Consider the following 13,487-nt stretch of genomic DNA (forward strand, 5'->3'; position numbering starts at 1 on the left):
AGGACAACCATTGGACACGAGAAGTACACCCACTTAATATAGCAAGTACAGGAATACCAATAAAAATCCAAATGTACGAAAAAAGAAAATAATCTCGTCATCCGCGAGAAAGTTCAAATACTTAAAGCTGAGAAGTACAACCATTCGAGACAAGTAGTACATCCACTTAATATAGGGAGTACAAGAAAACCGACAAAATCCAAATATACAAAAAACAAAAAAGTCAAGTTCATCCGCGGCGAGTACAAAATAGTGATTCGAGAAGTACAAGCGGTGACTACAAGAAGTACAAGCAGTAACTACGGGAAGTACAAAATGTTCAAATACAATTTTATCTTTCTTTCCAAACAGTTTCGTGAAACTGCGCTGAGAAGTACAACCACATTTCCCGAGAAGTATAAGCTCAAGTCGAGGGAAGTGCAACTCTGTTCTTGCAGGGTGAAAATCTACTGTAAAAATAAAACGTAGAAAAAATCTCGTAATCCGTGAGGAAGTTCAAATAGTTGATGCTGAGAAGAACAACCATTCAACATGAGCTGTACACCCACTTAAATATAGGAAGTACAAGAAAACCAACAAAATCCAAATGTATAAACAAAATAAAAATAAAATCCCATCATCCGTGAGGAAGTTCAAATAATCAACGATGTGAAGTACAATGATTCGACACGAGCAGTACAACCAGTTATTATAGGAAGTACAAGAAAACAGAAAAAATCCAAATACAAAAAAAACCAAAATAATCCCATCATTAGCGAGGAAGTTTAAATACTTAACGACGAGAAGTACAACCGTTTGACACGAGCAATACATGCACTTATTATAGGAACTACAGGAAAGCCGACAAAATCCAAATGTAGAAAAAAAAATCATGTCACCCGCGTGGAAGTTTATATACTTGACGACGAGAAGTACAACCAGTCGACACGAGCAGTACAGACACTTAATATAGGAAGTACAAGAAAATAGACAAAATCCAAATATACAAAAAAACAAAAATAATCCGGTCACCCGCGAGGAAGTACATATACTTGTCGTCGAGAAGTACAACCATTCGACAGGAGCAGTACACCCAATTAATATAGGAAGTACAAGAAACCGACAAAGTACAACCATGAAGGCCAGGAAGTACAAGAAACCGACAAAGTACAAGAAACATTTCCAGGAAGTACAACCATGAAAGCCAGGAAGTACAAAGACATGTCGCGGGAAGTTCAGATGTACGTGGTTGTGCTGAGCATTTTGTGTGGTCATGGACCTCAAACGGACACCGTATGAGAAACTTATAGTCATTTTACTGAACACTTTCGTGAAACTACGTCGAGAAGTACAACCGCATTTCCATAGAAGTGCAAGTTCGTGTCGAGGGAAGTTCAATGCTCTGTTTTTACGGGGCGGAAATCTATTGTTCAAATCTCATCGATTTGATCACCAACCACTTCAATCATTGTCACCAAAAGCTTTATATGGTAGAGTATATGTCTAATTTCATTACCTACAATATTTTACAACAAATAAATTGATCTAATCCATCAAATTCAAATCGTTATCCCACAAAATATACTAGAAACATGATTGCAAAACTTCTAAAATTAGTTGCAAATCGTTCGGAGTTGGCAAAAATGGTAGATACAAAAAATATGCGCCATTTTGACACCTTTCCAACCATATATCATTTGCATTGTTTAAATATACCGCATGGAAATCGCGGGGAAAATCATTCGGTGCCCATCACATAAAATGGGCGGACAGTATTTCGAGTTATTCTCTTAAACTGTAAGGAATTAGAGAAAACAATTGGAATAAGAAAGTTGCGCCTAGTTCATAGCTTTCCAACGCCATATCATTTGCATCATTCCGACATACGGTTGAAACAAATCATCCAAATTACTGTCCGCTCGTTTTTTGAGTACGTCCGAATTCCGGTATTTTCAAAATTGTTCAAAAACTGTGAGGATTTTGAAAAAATGTAAAACATGAAAAAGTTGCGCAATTTCATTATCTTTCCAACGGTATGTCATTTGCATAGTTTCGATAAGCGATTCGAAAATCAAACTAAAAGTTTGTTTTCTGGCCATATAGAACCGTTTTCATATTTTAAAAATTAAATTTAATCCGTGCAAAATTTGTGAAAAGTGTGAACATGAAAAAGTTGCGGTTTTTCATTATCTATCCAACGGTATATCATTTGCATAGATCCGACAAATGGTTGAGAAACTTGATGTATAATTAGTACCTCTGAAGAAAACGGGAAGTTCAGGTAAGTTCGACAGAAAGTTGAATCCTGTTATCCGAGAAGTACAACCTTGTGTCCGGAAAAGTACAAGCCGGTGCTCAGAATATTATTCTGCAACCGGTTGCAGAATAGTGCTGGTATATATATATATATATATATATATATATATATATATATATATATATCGTTGGTGGCCAAAAAACACACTTATATATACGCATGCACTTTATGCGCAAAGGCGCGGGTGCCTCTAATAATGTGTGTGTGCACTCGATCGATGATCCCTAAACCTTAAACCCTAAAACCCTAATCCCTAATCCCTAATTATACCCTAAACGTACACCCTAAACACCCTAAACACTAAACCCTAAACCCTAGACCCTAAACCCTAAACACTACACCCTAAACCCTAAACCCTAACCCTAGACCCTAAACCCTAATTAAACACTAAACCCCAAACCCCAAACCCTAAACCCTAAACCCTAGACCCTAAACCCTAATTAATTAACCTTAACCCTAACCCTAAAACCCTAGCTAGCTAATCCTAAACCCTAAACCCTAATTAAACCCTACATATATATATAGGCCAACGACACTAAATTGCGCATCAAGCAGGCGACCAACTAATTAGCGCTAATAAATTAATTAACTTTGTTGAATCTTGACAAGTTCTCTCGAATCAAAACACATTTGATTAAGTTGCCTCGTAATATATATACAATTAGTGTGCATGCGCGCATGGCATACCTTGCACATATCATTCGTGCATATATTTCAATATATATCTGAACATATTCTTGGGGATAAATATATATATTTCAATCTTTCTCTCTCGATCTATATATATATCGTTGGTGGTCAAAAAACACACTTATATATACGCATGCACTTTATGCGCAAAGGCGCGGGTGCCTCTAATAATGTGTGTGTGCACTCGATCGATGATCCCTAAACCTTAAACCCTAAAACCCTAATCCCTAATTATACCCTAAACGTACACCCTAAACACCCTAAACACTAAACCCTAAACCCTAGACCCTAAACCCTAAACACTACACCCTAAACCCTAAACCCTAAACCCTAACCCTAGACCCTAAACCCTAATTAAACACTAAACCCCCAAACCCTAGACCCTAAACCCTAATTAATAACCTTAACCCTAACCCTAAAACCCTAGCTAGCTAATCCTAAACCCTAAACCCTAATTAAACCCTACATATATATATATATAGGCCAACGACACTAAATTGTGTATCAAGCAGGCGACCAACTAATTAGCGCTAATAAATTAATTAACTTTGTTGAATCTTGACAAGTTCTCTCGAATGAAAACACATTTGATTAAGTTGTCTCGTAATATATATACAATTAGTGTGCATGCGTGCATGGCATACCTTGCACATATCATTCGTGCATATATTTCAATATATATCTGAACATATTCTTGGGGATAAATATATATATACTAGTACAAATGCTCGTGCGTTGCCACGGGTCCTCAACTTTTGTTTCTCAATGCATATAAATAATTTAAAACTCAGTATAAAAATTTAAATCAAATCAAGGAAATTATAATGTACTATAGCATGCTAATATGAAACACAATAACAAGATAGCATTGTCATACAACTGCATTGTTATGAAGTACGTTATAATAATTGACATCGTTTATAAAATTAAATAAGCACTCCGCTAATTGTTTACATTAAAACTGGAAGTGGAGGACGAGACGCCCGTCGAGGAGTTGAAACTGGAAGAAATGTCGTCATCGTCGTCGTCGTCGCGCCAGCGCCCTAGCCCGGGCCCTGGACTTCTTCCTTGCCGCCGCCTTGTCGTCTGCCGCCTCCTGCGCCTCCAACCGGGCGAACTTGGTGTCAGAGTCCTCCTCCTCCTCCTGCCCCTCCTCCTCGTCATCGGTGTCGCTGCCAGCGCCGCCTCCGTCCTCCTCCTGGCCTTCGCTGGCATTGTCGCCTCCGTCCTCCTCCTCCTCAGTTGGCGTGGAGGCAGGGTCGTTGGGCGTGGAGCCCGGATCGTTTGGCGTCGCAGGGGATTCCCACCAATGCAGAAATCCGGGCGACTTGCCCTCGCTCTCCGAGTCCGACGGCAGCGTGTAGTCGCTCATGGCGTACCGGTGTTGGAGAAGAAGAAGAAGAGGAAGAAGGAAGCGGTTCGCTTTGAATTACCTTAGACGCATGGGTTATAATCTGCGGGGATTAACGGCGGCGCGTATAACGAAGAGGCCGCCGGTTGTTCTTCCGCGGCGGTTTGGCGCCCCATTGCGGCGGTTGGCGGGTTGATCGGCGCGGTTGCCACACCAGCGGTTGACATTCGCGCGCTTGCTGTGAATTCGAGGCCGATCGAACCTGGGTCGCTGCCAGGCGGGCCCGTGGGGAAGCAAGCGTACGCTTTGCGCGACCGCGTAGCATCCGCGGAGACGCAAACCTGGCGCATATTTGCGTCGCGTTTGCGTCGCCGCGGAAGCTCCAGACACGATCCGTCGCTCGCTGGAGGTGGTGCCAGCCACATTTCCGGGCCGCGCGGACGCAAACGGTCGCTCACAACGTCCGTTTGCGTCGCGCCGCTGGAGATGCCCTAATTATAACTGAAGGTAACTGAAGGAAACATATTACTACACTGAAATCAGCAAACAGAATAACAACACCTTGCTGTTTAAAAGGAAAACAGAGCATACGCTAGTCCTGTCGTGAGTTGTAATTAGCCATTAGCTGAAATGGTTTGCGTTTCGCGTGCAAATATTCACGTCGTCGCCACGGTTGTATCAGAGACAAACCTGCTGCTAATTAAGAGGGAATCTGAACCTGCCTGTATTTTCTCTCCTAGAAACGGTGGTCCAGCAACAGGTGCGAACCGGAACCACCCTTTCATGTCTTCTTCTTTTTCTCGCTGACGGCTACAGACGCGGCGGCCGGCCGCCAGCTTCCCTCGCCTTGCCGCCGCCGGCCCCCAGCTTCCCTCGCGCCGCCGCCGGCCCCCAGCTTCCCTCGCGTGCCCCTGCCACTGGCTCCCTCGCGTGGCCGCCGCCTGAGTTTTGCTCGCCCGCTCCCGCTCCTCTGATCCGTCGCGCGCCCCTGCCCCCGGCTCCCTCGCGCGGCCCCGGCCCCACTCCCTCGCGCGTCCCTGCGACCAGATCCCTCGCGTGGCCGCCGACCCCAGCTTCGCTCGCGCACCACCGCCCCCCGGCTCCCTCGCGCGGCCGCCGGCTGCCTCGCGACGGACCGGTCCTCCCCCGCGCCTGCAGGGATGAGCCATGGTTCACCGCTGGCGAGGTGCCATTGAAGATCCCAGGGTTCCAAAAGGATTCGAGGGAGCGCGGGCGGTGTTGTGCCTCAGTTCATACCTTGTTGGCGATGATGATTCGTGATAGCGCCGTGCTGTTGGATTGATGCCGCTCGGGAAGATTGATCAGCCAGAAGAATAATAGGTAATGCCTATTTATATTGGTACATGATTGGTATTTGGTAGGTGATCGCAAATATTTCCTATTTATATTGGTACATGAATGGTATTTGGTAGGCGATCACAAATATTTCCTGCACATATGCTTTTTGTTAGGAAATTTTGAGACTTTATTGTGAACTTTTTTGTTAAGGAAATAAGGAAATTAGCATGCCAAGTTTAAGCATTCCACAATGTATCTCTGCCCCCTCTTCAAATTGAGGGAATATGCTCCATTTTGTATGAAATCTCCTTATTCGTCTAGATACTGGCTATGTCGTTTCTATGTGGCATAAGTTCAATACCAATCACATAGCTACAAGGCATAAATTCTAGAATTTTTAATCATAGATGTATTCTGTACATATGGTTCAATGGAAAATTTGTTTACCAAAGATGACACAACTCACATGTATTATTGTTTTTCGTACCAAAGGTGCAATTGCGTCAATGAAAGTGAATTATTTTCAGCATATAAAATTAACCATAAGTTGACAAGTGTTCTGCACTAATTGTACCTGAATTGATTTGTATGCTGAATTTTATTGCTTGGTTCAGCTTCTGACGACGATCTGGTCAGCTAATACAAAAGCGAGTTTTCATCCGGCAATTCCATACGCTGCTGCCGGGCAGCTGCAACAAACACCTGACAGAGGCTTATGAATGCGCTTTTTCCCATCTTCCTAAACCGGTATACCCTCTAGCCGCTAACAAAAACTGTGAGGCCCAAGACCATGTTCAAGTGGTTAGCCCGCAATAAAGAAGAGAACAGGAGCAGTTTGCCTAAACCGCTGTCTGGTATTACCTAAAATCATGTCTGAATTGCTTCTCATGGACATTTCTTGAATTAAGATGTATAAATATTGTTTGCTGATAAAAACTTACCTTGTGTTTCAGTTGCATTTTATTTCTGGAAGATGCACATGAAACCACATAGGTAGCCAATGCATTGACTGCGAACGCACCAAGCATGGTTTCAACTTCAAGTAATTTTGTTTCTATTCTTTCACTTATCTGTATGAGCTCCCCAAAAGCCAGGTTGGTGCCATTCTTGCACATTTTTATTTGCCCGACTTGATTTATCAATTTTGTTTCCTTTGTATTTGCATAATTCGTAGTGGCATTATACTATTTATAGTTTTTGACCTGGTCCGTGATACGCTAAAGACAAGTTCTATCATCTGGTATCTTGGCACTTCAAACAGGGTAGAAGCCAGGGTTGGGCAAGCTTGTGGCTAGTCCAGCCTGATCATATACTCTACTGGGCATTGGGCTGGGCCAAAAAAATCACAAGCTTGCCCCAGTCCTGGCTCTAGTCCTGGGCCCTGGGTGAAAGCCTAGTTGCCCCAGGTCTGTTTCCACCCCTGAATTCAAACCCCTCAAATTATAATTAGGAGAGGCTAAATGGTATCACAACAGAAATTCACTGGGTTATAGATGGTCATGTACATGATCTTTTCTTGCTTTTTAGTTAAGCAAGAGATTCATCTCGAAACTGTTACAGCTGATATTCACGCATTATGATTATAATGACTGTAATGGTGCTGTACAACTCTACTTAATTCTACTCCTGGTGTTAAAAAATAAATTATTATTAATACATCGATTGTTGCTACGATGGAATGATGCTTTGCAACGTAAACGATTAAAAATACTTTAGTTCTTGCGTAGGTTCGTAGGAACTGCTTGTGAAGCTGTGTCTTTTGGGGTTAAGTGGTGTGTATTTGGGCTTGGCGTGACGTGATTGCATGAATCCATGTGTCAACAATACATTGTGTTTCGTTGTTATGGTATGAAATCAGGAGGAGCGAGGAGCTCCTTAATCGAAAAGAGAAACTATCTGGGAGATTATCTAACTACCTATATTCACCAGCTGGATCGAGTCCCCAATCAGAAAAACTTCAGTACAAGTTTTTCTTTTTTTTGCATAAATCAGATATCAAGCTGTAGAAAGCAACTGTTAAAATTATCTGCAGGAATCAGTTAAAAATTGTCTCGAGGAGGCAAGAAACATTCCTTAATGTTGACTTTAGTTTGAAGGATGCAGCATCCACAATTTTACAAAGATGTAACGGCACCATTATTGTTGTACTCGCAGTTCGTAGGCTACAGTCTGGAACCGATCTTGAACTCGAAATTTAATGTTAATGGCAAGGTTCTCTAATTCTTCAAAAGTATTCCAGAAAAAAGCATGCCTGATTCGAGAGGGGGAGAGGGTGTTACATACTTGAACTCCCAGCTCTGATGATCCGCCTTGTGACACACGATTGATCTACAGAAATGAAGCCATAGCTTTAGAATAGTTTTAGAATTCACATGTTTAAGAAGTTTTTTAAGCCTTTACGTACCTGAGAACGGGACAAACCGATGAAGATCTACAGGGAAATATCTTGATAATACTACTCGATGGTTTGGGGAGGTGCTAAATGAGGACGTGTTGTTCGAGGTCGGCATTCAGATTTATAGGCGGCGTTCCATATATTGGGATCTGATTGGATCCAAATCTTTTTAAACGTGGAAGGGAGAGATATCATTCTCGCGATTACGTTCTAAACGTTCCTCTCAAATCTCTACGCAATTAATGCTTGATATTCTTTTAAGTTTTGTGAGAAGGATGTCCTTGATCCGTGGTTAACTGATTGGCCATTTAGTTTAGAGGCAATTTCAGCACCTCCCCAAATGTTCTGATTTTTTTTAATCAGGCTATGGCATGCAGTTTTTCTTTATATTAGTAATCCCCTCGCTTACTTGGGCATCATAGTAAGTGTGGACACATTCTTGGCACGTCTTAAACTTTACCAATTAAAATTCACAACAGTAGAAAATAAAAGAAATTGCAGAGAAAAATGTGGATGGCCAACGAAGGCAGCATCCCCTTAACCCTTTAAGAACTTGTTCTCACGAAGCTGATCCACCTGCTAGCCATAGCCTGATTCCCACATTGGACTTCAGAGACTCAATATATAAACTGAAACGCATGGGTGATTTCAGAAGCTATCTTAAACAAAAGGTTAACAAAAATCCGATAATTTTTTTTAATATTTCATTCGTAGAGCCTGAATGCTTCCTCTACCATATTGTTATACCACAAGACCAACACATTATTTTTAAAGTGTAATGTTGCACAGTTGTGCACCACCAATTAAGCCAACGAGCATACAATAGAAATAATCCTTTGAGATGGCGCCAACTCGTAGTTTCCTAATACCTTCCCTGTGAGCAGCATCTCCTCCAGATATATCTACCATCCGACCATGGTGCCCCTGCTGCTGGAGAACGGCCACCGCTGCAAGCCTGCAACGACGGTGGTGGTGATAGGTGATGGATGCAAATCTTCTAAGTGAATCAAAATTCAGTCCAATGACCTTTTCAAGCTAGCCACCTGTTTAATTAAACAGAAAAAAGATAGTGAGATAGCAGCACCCATGTTGAACAGTTCAAGCACACTTTATAAAACATTCCAGGAAGCCATATATAGATCAATAAATTTATAGATGAAATGATTACCATAATGGAACTGGTCGCACAAATTTTAAAAGATAGCATAGTGAAGTACAAGTGCAAAGTATCTCACCTACGATGTAAGGATCTCCTTCCAGACTATGTTCTTCGTGTAGGTATTGATAGGACGCCTCTTCTTTTTGCTTTCATCAGAGTTTGTTTTCTTGTTATCACCACCGGGGATGACAAGAATCTTGACGTTATTTCTAGCAGTAGATCTAGATAGGGCGACATATAACTGCCCATGAGAGAACACCGGCTCAGGCAAGTAAATACCGACATTAGGTATAGTCTGCCCCTGTGCCTTGTTAACCGTCATGGCGAAGCTAAGCCTAACAGGAAACTGCTTCCTCTTGAACTGAAAAGGGAACATCTCATCATCAGAGGGGTAAAGTGGGATCCTTGGCAGGAAGATCCTCTTTCCAGCATGTTGGCCCAAAACAATTTCTGCATCGATGACATTTCTTTGGAATCCTCTAACCACCAACCTCGTGCCATTACAAAGTCCGTTTGCGGGGTCAATGTTTCGGAGCAATATGATAGGGCAATTGATCTTGAGCTTCAGCAAATGTGGGGGCAGACCAGTAGGGGTCAGTGTGTTAAGAAAGTCAGGTGGGTAGTAGTTATGAGGGTCGTCCACCGCACAATCAAAGCTACGGTACAATATCTCTTGTCCCTGGAATCGATTTATCATCTTCAAATTAACCCTATCAACGCAATCATTTCGTGTCGACAAGATTGCTCTTGAGGTGATGTAGTTTGGGTCTGACATGTTAGCACCAAGGCTGGGGAAAATGTTGTCTATTAGTTTATCAAGGTCAGAGCCCTTCTTTCCAGTACACGGCACACATATCTCGTCAGGAAGACGGATGTCACCATCAGCATTGGTCTCTTCCTTACCATCACCGATGCGTAGTAGGTACTCCGCAAACCAAGGGTCACTATGTGCCCTCATATTGCGTTCGAGCTTTAGGTGAGTCATGCAATCCCAAAGGTAAGACCTACGTAGTGAAGCATCAATTATCTGAGCCCTCGACCCCTTACGGACAACGAGGGAGGACCTCGCTCGAAATCTCCACCGAACACAACCGTCTTCCCACCAAATGGCAGGTCTGGCCGGCTCATTATATCGCGCATACTGTTGTCCAACGCCTCCACTGCCTGTCTCTTTGTCATGGAAGCCTCATCCCAGATGATGAGAGAAGCTGACTGTAGGAGTTTTGCAGTACCGCTTTGTTCAGTGAAGGTGCAATACCCGCCATCTTCAATGCTCAGTGGTATCTTGAATCGGGAATGAGCTGTTCTCCCTCCAGGCATTATGGAAGCTGCAACACCAGATGTAGCTGTCGCTACAGCAATTTTTTTCTGACCGCGAATCGTTGCGAGCAGTGCTCTGTACAGAAAAGTCTTCCCGGTACCTCCAGGTCCATCCACAAAGAACACACCACCCTCATCGCCATGAACAGCAGACATATTTTTTTCATACGCGGCCTTCTGATCCGTATTTAGTGAGCCTGGTAGATTTATGTCCTCCTTGTTGGGCTCAATGACAGACTCCTCGAAGATCTCCCTTTCCACACCGGTGGCGTTGTCAAATTCCTCATCAATATCAGGAAGAGGAAATGACTTGATGTCCTTGCCCATTGACTGTAGCATATTTCTGATATCTATCAAAACTTTCTGCTCGGCTAAAATATTGGATGGATCGTTGCGGCGATAGTCTTCCGACATTGCGTCAAAGTGCTTATCCCAGAGCCCGCGCACATCGCTAGGCTCGCAGAATACCAATATTGTCGCAAAGAGCCTTCGTAGAGATGAAGGCATCTCGAAGAGTGTAGATTCGATAAGGGAGTCATCCAATGTGTTGTCCCCTTCGATCAACCCCTTCTCTCTGCAGCCTTCACGAAAGGATCCCAACAGAATGCCATTAACCGTCTTTAGGTCATCGTAGCAGGTGGCCCCGGTGACATGGTTTAGAAGGACTCGCAGTAATAGCGATCCCCTTCCGCCGGGTGAGCCGACACAATCCTTCCAACCTCGTATCCTTTTTGTAGGTGTACCATCTTTTTTTACAGCCCTTCTCTCGCTCGTGTTTATCCCGACCTTTCTTACCTTTCTCGCCAAGTGTACCATTCGGGAAATCCTCGTATAAGATGCCACGGGCCTCCTCATGTAATTTGTTTGCCGCGAAGTACTCTGTAAGCATTGACTTCTCAACACCTTGACGGTTAACTACTTGTTGGATATCTTGGCCCTGTTTGAACAAAACCATGTGACAGTTTTCTAGATGGAGCTGCGGCTTGCATCACAGGTGGGTGATTTTTACTCAACTCAAAGCCGTATATCCTCCACAAGGCTTCAGGAGGAGTCACCCACCTCGCGTCTCTATATTGGGTGATCTCATCTATGTTCCCGTTGCCATCTGCCTTGTCAGCCTCACTCACTATGATAGACGCCCGATCATGCCCCTTGTATATATACTTGAATAGGTACTTAATGGCCTTTATGCTTGAGCATGCCTCGACATTGATGTGACAATTAAAGTGACGCAAAAGGTGAGGGTTGTATGGGACAACCCACCTATTATCTAGCAACTCCTTTCGAACCATTACTTTAGTACCATTGTTACGTCGTCTGTATAGAGGGTATGAGTCCTTTCCCTGTAAGGTAGCCGCATTGAAAGGTCGAGGGTACTGATTCTTGCAAGCAGGACGACCCTTTGTGCATGGACAATCAGGGTTCAAAACACCACATGGGCCATGCATCATATGTTTCACTACCATCTTGTACAGTTCTGGGTACTTGCTCTTATTAGGTAGCTCTGCTGAGATAAGCTTGTCATAATGTTCTGGACATGTGAGCTTGAATCGCCCCTCCATGATGAGCAAGAAGTGTGCATGTGGAAGGCCCCTCTTTTGGAACTCCACCACGTACACATATGCTTTCACCTTCCCGAGGATGTCCTTATGAAGCAACTTATTCTTCAGTTCTTCCAGTTTTGCCCTGAAGACACGCACAACAAGGTCTGGGCGATCTTGAGGTGTTTGGCCAGGGTAGAGCTCGCGCTTGATTTCATCCCAGTTAGGATTGCATGTCATCGTGAGAAAGATGTCCGGCTTGCCGTACTTTCTCACCAAAGCCATAGCATCCATGTAGCGACGCCTCTTGTCACGTGGACCACCAATAAATGATGTTGACAACACTGTACGTTTTCCAATAGCATCAGCGCTACCCTCACCGGCATGCAAGCTGTCCATCAGGCCTTGGTACAGGTCTGCCCTTATCTTATCTTCATTGTTCCATATATAGTCCAACCGTGAGTTCTCGATCTTGATATACGTGTCAACCGCGAACTGCTGAAACAAACGCTTTCCATGGAGGATCGGGTTAAATATCCCAGGACGCATCTGGAATTTGTAGCAGTAGTAGTCCCGCACTGATACACATTTATTTCCTCCCGAAGCTGCATAGAGAATTTAGAATGAGTGGTGTTACAAACGGAAGATCATATGTCTTAGCAGTGACTGCGCATGTAAGAAATAATCAAAACACAAACCTGGATCATTATCTTCGTCTCCATCATCATTGTTATCGACGGGGGATTGGGAGGACTCGTTGCTATTACGACGAGCTAGACGAGCTGCACGAGCTGCCATCACAGTATCATAGGACACATTTTCCTTCGGGATATCGGTATGCCATCCAGGCTCGCCTCTAGGGAAGAATAGTGGGTAGGACAATGCATCATAGCATCCATGATAGGACTTGATACAAAAAATATCTCTGTTTTTCCCTTGCAAGATCACGCTGTGGTCGAACTGTCTTCGTCGTTCGCTTCCTTCTACCCACACCTGCGGCTACTTCGGAGGTTGTAGGTGCATTGTATCTCCTCTGGTCCATCCTTTGGTCGAGGTTTAGTGTGATGCGATAATCATCAACATCCTCAACCTGTCCCATACTCCGTAGATGTTCAGAGTATGGGTTTCCACGAAGTATGTTGACCATTTGTGTGATTACTTCTTTGTCTTTTGCGCATTGCTCTTTGCGGCAGCTACGATATCTGTGTTCTAAATTGGGGTCAACATCAAAGAAGTAGAGCTCCGTGTGACTTCCTTGTAGACCATCTACTCTGCCAAATGACCTTATGTTGTGGTACATTTGGCCATGAGCACGAAAAGTGTAGATAGGATGCTTTGATGTGTTAGTGGTATCGCCATCAAGGTTGCAGTATAGTGAGGTGAACGAGAAATGTCCATTGAAAAACCTTATGTTATCACGGAAATGCCTAGCATCA

The 13,487-nt window shown here is 43.5% G+C and overlaps 1 long non-coding RNA gene across 1 annotated transcript; it reads left to right on the forward strand.

Moving 5' to 3' along the window:
* Positions 1-5,462: 5,462 nt before the first annotated feature.
* LOC124667308 lies at positions 5,463-6,633 on the forward strand. The gene is made up of 3 exons (XR_006991219.1): positions 5,463-5,678; positions 6,251-6,490; positions 6,590-6,633. It is a non-coding gene; the product is annotated as an uncharacterized LOC124667308 (long non-coding RNA).
* Positions 6,634-13,487: the final 6,854 nt, after the last annotated feature.

This window comes from Lolium rigidum, chromosome 6 (genome assembly GCF_022539505.1).
Source record: "Lolium rigidum isolate FL_2022 chromosome 6, APGP_CSIRO_Lrig_0.1, whole genome shotgun sequence".
NCBI lineage: Eukaryota > Viridiplantae > Streptophyta > Magnoliopsida > Poales > Poaceae > Lolium > Lolium rigidum.